Here is a 14,655-nt window from a genome sequence, read left to right on the forward strand (position 1 = left end):
ATGGTTAGGGTATGAAAACCTCCCAAAATTAAGCAACTTGTCCAGAGTGGGCCCTGATTTTCTGAATATTAAAATACAGAAAATATAAAACTAGAGGCCAGCACCTCTCTATATAACCACCTGGGGCTGGTTCAGGGGACTCTGGCAAAACGCATCATTTCCCGGCTGCTCCTTCATAACTTTGTCAGGGTTGGATCCCGTTAATTATCCGCATGGGTTAATTGCAATGTACTATCCTGGGCTGCTGTGTTCAAACCGGCTCTGGTCGGTGCCAGGCGCTCCCATTTCCAGTGCTGAGGTCACATTGGAAACCTCTTCCTGCCATCCGTGTGTGTGATTTCCCATCGCAAAGGCATCTGCTCTCGTCGTACTGCATGATTTCACCACAGATCCCATAACAGTGCTGCCGCCGTTTTCTGACAGTCACATGGGTGCCTTGGAAGCGCATCTGATGTCTTTCTACGTGAATTCCCAGCCCTCGGGGTGCGCCAGAGAAACCTCCCTGCATGAACCCCCCCAAGGGCTAAGTAACAGAGACCCACAACATTAATTTGTATTAAAAAAAAAATTGAAGATTTTATAGCAGTCCCATGATTTTTACACAGCTTGACTCACCCTTCTCAGCATGGGGAGGTGATAATGCCGCGTGTGTGTTATCTGTGGCCCACGAATTCCCGCTGGCAGTGGGGGAATTCCCCCTTCTGCCGGGGGTACACACATATCCCCATCCAGTGGGTCCCTGTGACACACATGTGCCAAGGAGCACGGCTCCCTCTGGCTTTTCTCCTACTTTTTTTTTTTTTTTTTTTTCTTCCCAAAACACCAAGAACTGGAGGCCAGGGATGCTTGGTCCAGCAGCTTCACTGTGCCAGGGACCGCACCAGCATGGTTGCACTTTGTGTGGAGCAGAGCCTTAATTCTTCTCCGCTTTCATAGATAAAAGCCTGAATTAATTAAAGAAGAGAATAGAAATCACTTTGATTTCCAGAATACCAGAAACTCCTAATTATCATAGCTCCCACCAGTGCTGCAATAATTAAGGGGCTGTTGCTGTTTCCGCTGCAGACCCACTTTTTGCAGGGATTTACAAACGGTGCCCAAATTTCCTGCTCTCGGTGCAATGCAGTGACTCGGGGCAGGGATATGTCCGCAGGTGCATCCCCGTGAACCAGCCACAAAACCCTGAACAGCATCCGATCCCCTCGTGGATTTCTTATTAGAAATCCAGGGTCCCTAATGGCAGCAAGCTACAGACAGCGTCTGCTCTCCAATTACACTCTGATTATTCAAAATAATAAAATCGGGGGCTTTTTTTTTTCTTTGCCTTCTGGTCTTTCAGTCTTTGAAATGCACAGGGGGAATGCTCCTAGCTTTTTCACCTCATCAGAGAGACTTAGCATTTATTAGTATTTAAAATGTGGTGGAAACTGTATGTCTCATCTGATCACTGGTCTGCTGCTTCCTGTAACCTTTTGCAGAAGCACCAAGAACCTCGGGGCGATGCTGGTGGTGAAAGAGCCGGACTTTGCAGCAGTGTGAGAGCAGCAAAACACCTGCAGGGCAATGGCTGAGCAAGTCCTGCTGCAAAGTGCTGGGCCTGGGGGCAGCCGTGCAGGGCAGGATGCTCTGAGCTGCATTTTGCACTCTTGCATCAGGGAAGCAGCCAGGTGGAGATGTGCCTGGCTCTTTGCATTGCCTCTGTATGTGTTGGGGTTTATCCTTTGGCTGCTGCAGCTTTCCTGACTTTCTCCCACTTTGACAGCATTGTCCAGAGCTTGCCCAGCTCCACTGCAGGCCATGCAGTAAATATTGGAGTAAATCAGGAGCCTTACCTCACCTGAACTCCACCAGGTTCTCACCTCACCTGAACTCCTTCAGGTACCAGAAACCGATGTTTCAAACCCTGCGTTCCTCGAGACGCTTCCTTTAATTTTTTTCCTGGGAGGCTCAGGAATCAACATCTGTGCCCTTTCGTACAACACGGGGCTCCTATTTTACCTGTTTATCCACCCTTGGCACTTGTGTCCCAACAAACTGAGCATGGGGAACTTGCTTGGGACACCTCAAAAAGCAGCGGGACGTGGCTTTTCCCTTGTCTCAGTGCTGGCAGACAGAGGGGGAAAGCCTCCTCCAGCCTTGCAGCCTTGGGTCCATTCAAGCAGCACTCTTGCCCCAGCATCACCCAGGGGCATTTAGGTGGAAAAAGCCCGGCCAGCATCAGGGAGGAGAAGCCTGGCTTGTTCAGAGACACGTCACCAGGCCAAAAGATAACCTCCAAAAAAAAGGGAAGTGAAAGGAACAAATGTAAAATTTGTCAGTATTAGCAATGCAGGGAAGCATGGGAAGTTAAAAAGATCACAGACAATTGAATTTAATTGAAAAAGAAGATTAAATAAAATGAGACTCGAATATGAAGAGCTAATTTGGATTAAAGAAACAAGCTGATTGCCTGAAGAAAGAAATTGGAGGATGAAAATGGTTTTATTTTGCATCTGGGTTCCAGTTCTGTTTGTACCAGGACAATTAAAAAAAAAAAAAGGAACATTCCCCTTTAAAATTATAACTTTTTTTGGAGAGGGTCACAAACCACAGGGAAATGGGGTTCTCTTCTGATCTGATGGGATTAGGGGAGATTTGACCACATATAGGGAAATGGTATCACTTGATCCAAGGCGCTGTGTTCCCCGTGCTGTGCGCAGGGCAGGCAGCGCTGGCAGCTCGTGCACCAGCTCCTGAAAGGCCAATTGATAAGGAAATACTCTGAGGCAAAATGAACAGTTCTTATTCACAGCACAAATGGAAAAATATATCGGATACAGCAGAAAAGTGGAGAAGGGCTTAATTTAAAGTATTCTTTCTTTCTTTTTCTTTCTTTCTTTCTCTCTCTCTCTCTCTCTCTCTCTCTTTTTTTTTTCTTTTTTCCCAAATTAGAAGGATCTTTCTACCCAGGGAGTTCTCCTGAAGGCATGGGATGCTTTAGTGCACTCCCCTCCCCACATTTCTTTATGTCCACTTGGCTGCTACACCCTTTTCGACAGCACATCCAGCAACTGGTGTCGTCCTCCCAGCAAGAAATACCTTGAGCTGGGGCTCCCACTGGCCCTGGTGACATCCTTGTCCCCATCCCTATCCCTTTCCCCATCCCTGATCACATCCACATGCCCCCCTGTCCCATGGCTCTCAAGGGAAAGGGGCTTTGGGAGTGCTCAAGCCCGGGGTGGGGAGGACGAACCCCGTGCCCCAGGGACCAAAATCTGCTCCAATACAGCACGAGGGTTTCAGCACAGAGCAGAATCCAGCTGTGATTTCATTAAGGAGGCTCTCGCTCCTTGTGCTCAATATTTAATTTAAAAGGAGCGTGTGTGTTGAGTTCAGCGTGTTGATTAACCATGACTCCGAGATAGAGGGAAATTACTAATATGGGAAAGTGCAGTCAGTATTTCATGGCGAAGAGTAATTGAGCTAACAGTTGACATATGGAGTTGTGTGGGCAAACTAATTAAATTTTACATCTTCCCAAGCATTTGTGAGTTTTATAAGCATTTGATTTATATATTAATTAAACCTTGGAGTGAAATAAAGAGGACATAACTATTTATACCGCAAATGCGTCCATCAAGAGGAAGTGCTTTGATATATTTACAAGCAGACACCAAAACACCTCGGTGAGTCCCTGGCTCAGCCTGGCAGAGGCAGAGGAGCCTCTGCAGTGTCCCAGCTGTGTCCCAGCCATGTCCCAGCTGTGTCCCAGCCGTGTCCCAGCCATGTCCCAGCCATGTCCCAGCTGCCCTGCAGGGCCACTCCAGCGGTGCTGAGCATCCTGCACGGTGCCAGGCACTGTGTCCTTGGGCACTGCAAACCCACACAGAGTGGTGTTAAATCCCAGCTGTGCCTGGGTCAGGTGTTTAAGGAAAATACAAGTGCTGGGCCATGCTTCTGCTCTCAGACAGCCATCCTGCGGGCAGCCAGCTCCCCCTGCCCTGCACGGTGCTGGTTCCTCTTCTTCACCATCAGGAATAAGCCCCGTGGGCCACAGAGACCAAAAGTTTCCCACTGCTCTTGGTGCATTGCAAGCAGCTCATGAGGAAGCTAAGATGTGATTTAAATATTTACCCAGCCCATTAGCAGAGCATGAGAGGCGGTTACTGAGCGTCCTGTGATGACCTTGCCGAGGATTTGGAGCTGTCTTATTAGTGAGATTTCAGCTCTAAAGGGAATGTGTGTGGGGTGGGTGCATTTGCAACTGCACAGAAGGATGCCCAGGGTGCCCTCTGCCCTGTGCCCCCTGCATGGCTCACCCCCAGGGGCTGTGATGCCTGTCTGAGCCCCCCGATCCCCCAGCTAAATAAGAGAAATGTTACTATTCAGCTCTGCAGCGATGCCTCCCAGCAGCACAGGCTTGGGGGTCATGCCGTAGCACTCCCAGCTGTTTCTGCATCCTGGGTCTGCCATCCTGCTGACGCTAAAAAATGAATCTACCCTTTATATTTCCTAATTATTGATGAGTTATTTTAGCCTCTTTTCAGTGTTGAAACAGGAGCAGCTTGTGGTGTCTGCAATGACACAGGATTCAGAAGACGTTCGATTTTGGTACGAAAGTGGAATTACAGCTTAAACATGGATATTAAAAGTCCTTTAAATTTAGTAAACTATTCATAACAGGTACACAGCTGATATTCAGATCCATCAGGACTATGAAATAGATGGTAGCGATATTTTAGGAGTCATTCTGTGTGCTATCCCACCTACCCCTGGGGACTCCATCAATCTTGTGATGGCCAATGACTCCTGCTCACCGTGTCAGTGATTAATGTTGTGACCCACTGGAGAGGAAGGACTACAAAAGCTCAGTGTTTGTGTGCAGCGTGAGTTATAGGCTGGGGGGGGGGGGGGAGGGGGGGAGATGCTAGGACCAGACTGGGATTAAATGGGGAGAGAGGCTGGTGCTCAGCGTGAATTGTGTTTAAGATCAGTGCTTTGCTGAGCATCCCTTCAGGAAGCCCTGGGGGAGGCAAGATGCAATTCTGCTGCATGTCATATGGCACAGGGGGACCCTGGTTCCTCCTGAAATATTGCGTGCTGGATTGGTCCCACATCAGGCACACAAGCGATCTCTCAATCCCTGCAACACTGCAGTCCACATTCTGCAGCATACTTCCTGTGGGCCAAGCCCTGCCCTGGCTCTGGACAAGGATTCACCACGTGAGAAGCAAACACCTCTGGAAGCCCATTCCCATCCACCTGGATGTCATCTGAAGGTATTCCCATGGCAAGTTGGAGCTACCTGGGAGCTCTCTGCCCAGGCTCTGAACCTCAGGATTTGCTGCCCACGTATGCCTGGAGGAGACGAGGGGCTGATCCATTGCCAGTGATTAAGTATCCATAATTAAATGGTTGACAGAATTTGCAGCAGGGCTCAGGGAATTGACGATCCCTGGAAAACCCTGGGACAAACACGCTCCTGTTAAGGCCAATGTCACCCATTGCTGAGCAGACCAGTGTCACGATGCTGCATGGGTGCTCGAGCATTCAGCAACAACCACACAAATACCTCTTCCCCCGGTCTGGCCCAGCTATTAATATATCAGGAACAACTCAGGGCTCTCCACAGCATTACATTTCATTGGCGTTTTAGTTACACCGTTGGAGTACAGTGTGTCATCAATTTGTGCATTCCCCATCTGCAAATCAATGCAGCTAATACGATGCGCGGCATCTTGCGTGCAGCGAGTTCTTGCTGTTTTGCTAGCAGTGCCAATACGTTAAGCCTAGAAATGCATCCAACACAATGAATTTTAATTTCATGTAATAATGGGACCTGCAAACTCCTCTCTGCATGATATTAAACTTGCAGGCTGGGATACGGTGCTTTGGAAAATAGCCACTGCTGTGTTACGGAGCGGGCAGATCACCTTGAGGCAGATCTAATTGAATGCTGCTGGAGTATCAGAAATCATCCTGAATGAATCCTATGGTCGATGGGGGCTTTTGCCTAATGTCACAGGTGGAATCACTAATGAGCCTGGGGGATTAAATATACGAAGTGATGTAAAATCCAAGCAGCCTCTGTGCTCTGCTCCTCTGGTCTGAGCAGCCACACATACAGAGTCTCTTGGATGCCCTCTGCAGCCACCTTTGTTGCTGCCCAGGTTGGTGCCCACTTGTTCCCCAGCCTGATTTCAGAGACTGAAGAGCCCTGCAGCTCCAAAACAATGCATCCTATACATGAGAAGTGAAGGGCCAGGACTTCCTGCAAGAGAGGTTTTGCCTGCAGCAGCAGAAAATGTAGTGGGTGACAGATTTGTGGGACGAAGCCACCTAGCAGCAGCAGGTGGCATGGCCTCGGGCACCCTCCCTGCGCCCTGATCCCTCTGGTTTTTGCAAAGGGCCCTGCTGGACCTCACTTACTTACAAAGGCCAGGAACAATTTTAAGGACAACGTTACATCCCCACTATTCCTCCTTGCTGACATGCGATCTGTCCCTGCACTCCATAAACATGCCCTCTGCTTGGGTCGTACCCAAGCTCTAGATTGCTATTGATATTGTGGAGAGCCACAGCAATCTTCAGGAAATTTGTGATCCGGTCCTGGCATATTTGACAGATAACACTCGAAATACAAATGTCAAAACACATTTAGATTTTCCTCTTTTCTAACTAGCCCTGGAGAAAACGCAAACCCTTCTTGACAGAATCAGTTCAGGAGCCTCCTCTAAGCCAGGCCCTGAGTGTTGGGAGAATCTGCCTCTTAAAGCCATATAGATCCATCGCTGCGGTACAAAAAATGCTCTTCACCCCCAGGCAGAATTGCTTAAGAAAATCCTGACGTGATTAGACACCACTCTCTTCTGAGAAAAAGTAAGTATACTATTAAAGGATAACAGAGACGCTGCATAAACTGGAGGTATTGAAATTACTTGATGTTGCAGTCCTGAAATGTCAGACTACCAGGAAGGCACAGGGAAGGGCTTGAATATTTGTATTTTTTTCTGGATATTGCTGTGCAGGTGTGCCATAGCCCGAATATGTGTTCTGCTGTAAGCACTAACAGGTATTGAAGTTCCCCAGTGCTGATACTGGGCATATTTAGGCTGTGGGTTGTTGAAGTTCATAATCACAGGCTTGAACTGGCTCCAGCACTGGGCTTCAATCTGATAACAGTTTATGCATGTGCTTTGGCATACAAGAAGCCCTTTTGCCTTAAATTAGTGTAATGATGCCAGTTAAACTGTACTCTCCCTTGTAGTGCCTTGCAGCCTGGACCCATGGCTCTGTTTGATGATACACAAATTAAACAAAAAGCCAGCTTCTGCCCCCAGAAGTGCGTAGTGGAAGTGTAAAAGGAGTGCATAGCCCACATGTGCCTGCACAAATCAGCAAAATAATTAACATATTTAATTTTATTAAGTCAACAGTTTTAAGCATAGGCCTAAATACCGAGCCCCATCAGGGCTGTAATTAGGAGTGTTGCTGACCTGCAGGATCTGCAGGCAGCTGTAAGCAGAGAACTTTGCATGTGCATATCACCAAGCTCAGGCGTAAGTCAGAGCATTTTCAAGGTTGAGGTGATTTGTTAAATGATGCTCTGAGTACACACACATTCACGTCAGTAGCTCAGCACCATTCAGTCTTCGTAACCTCTAGTGATATTGGGCCAAGAAGGACACGAAGCATCCCACAGCCCCAAGAGGTGAAGAGGATCAAAGGACAGAGCAGGGACTTGATGGGGAGATGATAGAAAAGGGGATTCCTGAAAAAGTGAAAGCGGAGAGATGATCGTGGAGAGGGCGTGGGCAGTGTTGGGGCAGGCTTTGCAGGCTGCCACCTAAAAGCATGCATGTTTTCATTTTTGCTTTCAGTTTTGGAGGACTGCTTTTCTGCTTTTAATCGTAAAGGGTCGCTTCTCCTCCTGATGGCTCATACTAAGAGAGCTGAAAGCTGCTCAGCGCATTGATGTGTTCCCCTTCCCAGTGCTAGAGCATGGCCCCTGTGGGTGGCAGAGCCCAGTGCACGTGCTGGCCTTACTGGGAAGCAGGTGCTGAGCCTGAGAGCAGGGTGAGCACCTGCTGCTGCTGTCCTCTGGGGTGTGGGGGGCCACAGTGGAACCTGTGGGGTTTTTCCCCTATGGAAACCACATGGTCAGGGGTGTTAATATGGATTTAGCTGGCTCTGCTCCTGTCCTGTCCTCCCCAGGGCTGCAGAGGGTGGCAGAAAGCAGTGCTCAGCAGGAAGCTGTGAGTATTTACCAACAGATATGCTTTGTCAGAAATAAAATGCAAGGAAATAACAGAGGCCCAGCAGTGGCATGCAAGTTTGAAGAAAAATTCATCCAAATGAAATGACCAGAGAGAGAAGGAGTAATCGTTCCCAGCAGGGTTTGCTCACAAGTATTAAGAAAAGTGGGCACGTGGACCTGTGTCGTTTGGGATGCTTGTGGCTGAGCCCTATGGGGTTTCAAGCTCTGAGTCCCATGGTGCTGGCAGGGTTTGCTGGAGGTCCTGTAGGGTCTGCTTGCTGCCCTGCCCTGCTTCACCTCCTGTGCTGCAGGCGGCAGCTCGGCCGGCCAAACAAATCATGCAGCACAGCCTGAGATGTGCAAAGAGGTCTTCTGGCTCTATCCGCCTATAAAACTCTCTTTCTCTAATAGGATCTACCAAATAAAACTATTTACTGAATAACAATGTAGCAGGCAGCAAATAAAAACATAGGGGCTCAGGTACCTGATTTAAAGGCTTGGTTTATGAGTCTCTCTACAGGCGACGGAGGGAGGGAGGGAGGGAGGGATGGCATGTGGGTAACACTGCCCGTACAGTAAAACCAGAGCTTTATGTGATAGTGTGTGCAGCACAACCAGGCCAATTAGCTTGGAAAAGGATTACTGGTCTGACACAGGGGAGAAAATGTGACAGGTTCGGCAGGAGTGTCCCTCTGCAGGCCGCTGTTCCCAGTAGTGTTGATGCTAATATCCTAAGCATCTCTAATGGTACATAGATTAATGAAACCATACCAGTGAGGGCACAGCATCAAATGAGGCTGCCTGCTCAGTGATGGGTGGCAGGGGCAGGAGGTGTTCCCCAGCAGTGGCTTGCCAGCAGGATTTTGTCCTTCTGTGGCACCATCCATTGCCTCTGGCAAGCTGCCCTGGTGCAGAGCAGCCCTGTGTGTGTCCCAAGACCCCTGCTGACAGCCAGTGCGTTGGGGGCAAAACTTTGTGTGTTTGGACCATGAAACCTCCTCTCCTTTCTTTCTCAGGGTCCTTCTGCTGTTTAAGTCCTCGTTCTGTCTGAAATGTCTGGCTGGCTGTGAAGCTGAACAGGAGCTCACAGAAGTAAAGGAGCCCCTGAAGTTTCTTGTTGGTGTAGCTGCATCTATTGTTTTGTTTTGTTTTGTTTTGTTTTATTTTATTTTATTTTATTTTATTTTATTTTATTTTTAATTCAGTTTTACTTATTTAAACATCCTTTTTCTTATTTTTCAATTTTCTTTTCAAAGAGATTTGCAAAACCTGTGTCTACATAAAACGATCAGGCTCTTAAACCTTCAGATCTCTGTTTTCAAACACTGCTTAGGAAACCAACCCTCTCAAATTCTGGGCATCTCTCTTTGACCCCCTCTTCTCCACCACCAGCGGAGGTGACTGCACAGAGCTGCTTTTCCCCACACTGCTGAGGGGCCTCACGCCACCACGTGCCAGCCTCTCCTCCCCATGGACTTGTAGGGGCCCCGAGGACATGAGCAAGCTCTCCATGGGATCTTCACCACCTCGCAGCTGGGAGCAGCCCAAGTGGAAGAGTTGGAGTCGTCCTCTCCGAGTGGCCCCAAGCCAGCAGATTGCAGTCCTCGGGCCCAGCACCATCCCAGTGCACCCCCACCCCAGGCGCCATCTTGTCCCAGCCCTGGCGGCCATGCCAGCAGCGAGGTGCCATGCTGGGGCCTTGTCTGTGCCCAGAAAGTGGCTGCGGCTCCTTCTGCACTGTGTGGTGAACAGCCCCTTCCAGCACTGCTGCTGTAGACGCTTTTTGGTTTATAGGGATGGGAGATGAGGTGGGATTTCATGGCTGGTCTGCCAAGCAAGCTTGCTGGCATGCACGCAATAAAAACATCTTGGTAACGCTGACAGATTCCCTATTACATTTTTCACCCTCTTCTTTTCCATTCTGATAACTGCTAGGCAGGCAAAGGCAGCTTTTGCAAAACTCCTGTCAGGGAGCTTGGAAGTTATGATTTGCAGGGCTTCATTCAAAATAATTCTGAAAAGTATAACTAAAATGATGGAAGCAGAACAAATCTGAAGATATATATTTTTTTTTTTCCTGTGTGGTAAAACATTACTTTCAGCTAACATTGATTCAATTTGAAAGGGAGTTTCAGTGGAGTGAAGAATAAATGAACTATGAATATTTTCAGATTTCTCTGTGATACAAAATGATGTAGAAATTAGTTCCTTTACCATTCTAAGTAATACAGACTGCGATGTCTGCAGTTCAGATTTCTGAATAATTTTCATGATAAGATTCTGGTTTTCATTTTATTATAATTTTGTCAAACATTAGCTCTTTGCACTGAAGCTTTTCATCTTATGGCTGATACATACAGATGCTCACATAGATTTGCTTGCGTGTACTAATGCAAATTTTCAGCTTAAAGAAAGCAGTTATGCTTGGGAATAAATTTATAGAAAAATCACATGATTTATCTATATTATACAAATTGCTATGGGTGTTTTGCTTGGAAGAAGCTCCATGCATTGGAGAGAAAGTTCCAAGTTTGATGGCAGGACTGCTGTCCAGGCTCTATTTAAAAACCCAGGCTGGGTGAACTTCTGGGCCCTGGTACATCTTGGTTCACTCTTGCACAGCAGAGAGCCAGGAGGACTCAGCACTGTCCAGAAGAGCTGGGACAGGGTTTAGGGATTCGAGGGAACCAAGGCGGAGGTAGAGCAGAGGATGGAGAAGGGAGGACAGGAAGAGTGAGACACAGCTCAGATGGGGCAAATGGCACCAGGTATGGAGGACAAGAGCAAGAAAACAGAAGTGGTGCTGTTGAGGAGGTAGTCCAAAAGGCTGGTGGAGGACACTCCAAAGACTGGTCCTGACCCTAATTATCGTTGCCTGGAGAAGGAACCTGGCTGAGAAAGCCTGGATCACTGACTCCCTCTAGGGGCTGCATCTCCAGCACAGTGTCTGCTTTCTGCTGGCCACCACCCAGAGTGGCCAAATCTGGACTCTGAGGCCCAAATCCCCTCTCCTGCCCCTTGCCCCCACCCTGGGCTCTCCCCTGCCCATGGGGTGAGGATGGTTCCTTGCCAGGGAGCATTTAAAATCCTTTGCGTCATCCTTTGAGACAGCGGTAGCACTGTTTTGTGTAGGAAGTTGAGAGGTGTATGATGAATGAGGAAAGGAGAGCAAAAAGACAGCTCAAGACAGTTGAATTATGCTTCCCAGGTCCCAGCACAAACATCTGCTTTGCAGGAGTCCTGAGCCTCCCCATCCTCATGGGTCAGTCAGGTTACCGGGAGCTTTTCTGGAGATGCACAATATGCCTACTACTGGAGAAACAGGAGGATTTGATGCTGCACTGTTTTGCCTGTGTAGGGGACGTGGGCTGGGAAGCTGGAGGAGCCCCGGTTCCGCTCTGCCAGCTGTGTGGTGGTGACACTGGGGAGAAGCTGAAGCAGATGAATGGGGTGATGACATCTGAAACCACTGGAGCAAGATTTGCTGGAGTTCATATATTGGGCACCCCCGGTTAATAACCCCAGTAGACTTTGGAGGGTTATTTTAAGGTGGCATTCATTAGTGTCTGTGAGAAATTGAGATGCTTCGGTGATGCAGCTGTGGAAAACCACAGGATGAAATTTGTGTGGGATGTAGCTGCACCTAGTAAGATGTGTTGACTGATGAAGAACAGAAGTCTGGTTTCCAACTATTATTTTTAAATCTACCCACCTTGTGCCTCTGTACTACAAATTCCATCCTGTGTGTGGCACTCTTGGTGGATGGCTGAAAATATTCTCCCTGCCCCACCAGCCCTGCCAGAGGCGATGTCACACTTGGTGACCCTCTGCCTCCCCTCACCAGAGCATCAGCATGTCTCCGACTTTCATGACACTGCTAGGAACAGCATTTTTTGGAGGACGTTGTCACAGTTTGAATAAAACTGGCTGACAAACTCAAAGGGTATGTGGTAAACACTGATGGAGAGACAGAGTGCTTACTGAAGCGTCCTTTCTGTAGTAACCTGGCTGAAGAACCTGCCAAGCCACCAAGGAGCAAACACCATCCTGTCCTGGGGGCCACAGGGAAACCCCTCTGTGCTCAAGGGATCCTGTGTCTTCTGCTTGTGCACAGGTGAGGACAGAAGAGTGATATTTTGACATATATTTAGTGTAACAAGCAAAAAGGAAGAGCAGGATGCTAAGCAATTTTTGACCAAGTTCTTTTTTACCAACATTTTTTTTTTCTTCACAATTTTTAACTCATTATTGTAATTATTTTGGGGTCAACTAATAGTATAGTGCTGGTACCCGTTTCAAAAGAACAACATAAAAGATTTTGGATTAGGCCCAATGACTTCAAATAATTTTACTCCTGACATAAACTAGAGCAGAATAAGGCCATGCAGGTCTATAAATAACAAGAGCTAGGCTCTGAATAAATCTATAGCATTCTTTTCTGGCATTCACCTTGCATAAATTAAGACATTTCTGTAAATAAGGAAAAAACTTATTAAGCTTCAGAAAGGTTAGACTGTTTCCACTGGATTTTATGTCTGTTCCATAAATCCTCCCAGCTAATTCCATACTTTGTACGGAGATAATTTTTTACAGTATAAGTTCCATTAGCACTCTCACACCATATGTGCCATTTATTAACATGAGCAGCCTCCTACAATCCCCGTAAATCACTGGCACCTGATGCTGCTTCCCAATTCAATCAGCATGGTCCCATTTGGGCCCCTGAACACCTAGAAGCTGTGCAAACATGCGTGGTCGAGCAGCAGACCATGGCTGTCCACAGAAGGGAAAGGTTCATGTCAAACCATTTCATGGTGCCAAGGTCCCCAGGTCATACAGGTCATGCTGGATGCCTCAGCTGTTCCCTGCACCTGGAATATTTTCTCTGGAAGTCTTGAAGTTTCCACTAATAACCTAGTGTTCAAAGAATTATGTTAGTTTCCAGATATTCTGAATATCCTGTGAATTGTTTAAAAAAAAAAAAAAAAAAAAGATCCTCTTTATGTTAATCAAAAGTAATTATAAATACAATTCAGTACAGAGCAAAACTGTAATTAATTCCAAAGGCTTTGCATTTATAAACAATATTCATTTTTATTAATTCCCTCATTTCAGTTGCAACAGCAGAGCCCCCATTTTGCAATCCTGGGTGCAATGCAAACACCCAGGCACAGACTGCCTGGCTGGAAGACCTTAACCTGCAAGCACTCCTCCTTGTGCCTCTGCACAGCAGAGCTCCACACAATAAGATCAAGTTTCATTGCTCGCCACAACCAGTGCCATGATTTAGCACTTTTAAAAATTGGTTTACTTTGCAGGGGCAGTACAAAATGCCACGTTTCCAGTCCCTGTGCCTTGCAGTCTTGGAGTTGATGTCTTTTACTCATTCACTTCACATAGCTATATCCTTGCCATTTTTCCTTCCCTTGGACAGAGCTCTTGGCTTTCAGACAATTCCTGCAGACCCTGCAGCAGTTGTGTCACCATAAGATGTGTCATTCATACTGGAAGCAGTCAGGTTTGAAAACCGGAGAACTGCCTGACTTGCATCCTAGGTGGCACAGACAGTGAGTGAGCAGACGACGAGGGGGATGCAGACAGATGATGTCTTTTAGCCTCCAGCAAGGCTTAATGTGGTTAAAATCAAGACGCAGCTATGACTCTTGATGATGCCAGGAATACAATACACTACTTGTTCGCAGCTCCTCAGAAAGAAGTGGTCATCTTGCTTTGTGATAAAAGGAGTTTGCAGAATGAATTCTTTCCTCTTCCTAGATGTTTCAGTGTGAAGTCTGATAGGGAAGGAGCTGGCATTTTCCTTGGGGGAAAAAAAGAAGGTGAATTAGATTGTGAATTTCTCGGTGTAGGAGTGTAGGACCCATCTTTTTGTTCTGTGTTTGCGTAGCACTTTGTGCAAGAGATTGTACATGTATGATAAGTTTCTGGGCAGCTAACAAAACATGCAATAGTCACATAGTAAAGGGGAACATACTAGCCATAATTTTTATTTTTTATTTTTGTCAAAATCCATTCTGTCACACCAATGTAATTTTCTTCTGTAACTAGAAATAGGCTTTGTGTGTGTAGCAAACCATTAGATACCATATCCCTTGCCTTTTAAAAAGCTTTTAACACTGTTACATGTAATGTTCTTATAAAGGAAGTGGGGAAGACTTGTCAGCTGGAAATATTATAGGATGGCTTCAAAACTCATCTGGGCAGAGAAGGTATCAGCTAGTCATCACCAAAACAGAAGGTGGGGCTCTCTAGGGCTCTGGTACTATTTATATTGCTAGTAATGACACAAGTGGTGGGATGGGGAACAGTTATTAAACTTACAAGCTGGTGGTGACAGCTGGCAGGCTGAGGTAGAGGCTGAGAAGTCCAAATAATAGTGGCAAATCAGAGATTGAATGGAA

The sequence above is a fragment of the Cygnus atratus genome, chromosome 6, assembly GCF_013377495.2.
Source record: "Cygnus atratus isolate AKBS03 ecotype Queensland, Australia chromosome 6, CAtr_DNAZoo_HiC_assembly, whole genome shotgun sequence".
Classification (NCBI taxonomy): Eukaryota; Metazoa; Chordata; class Aves; order Anseriformes; family Anatidae; genus Cygnus; species Cygnus atratus.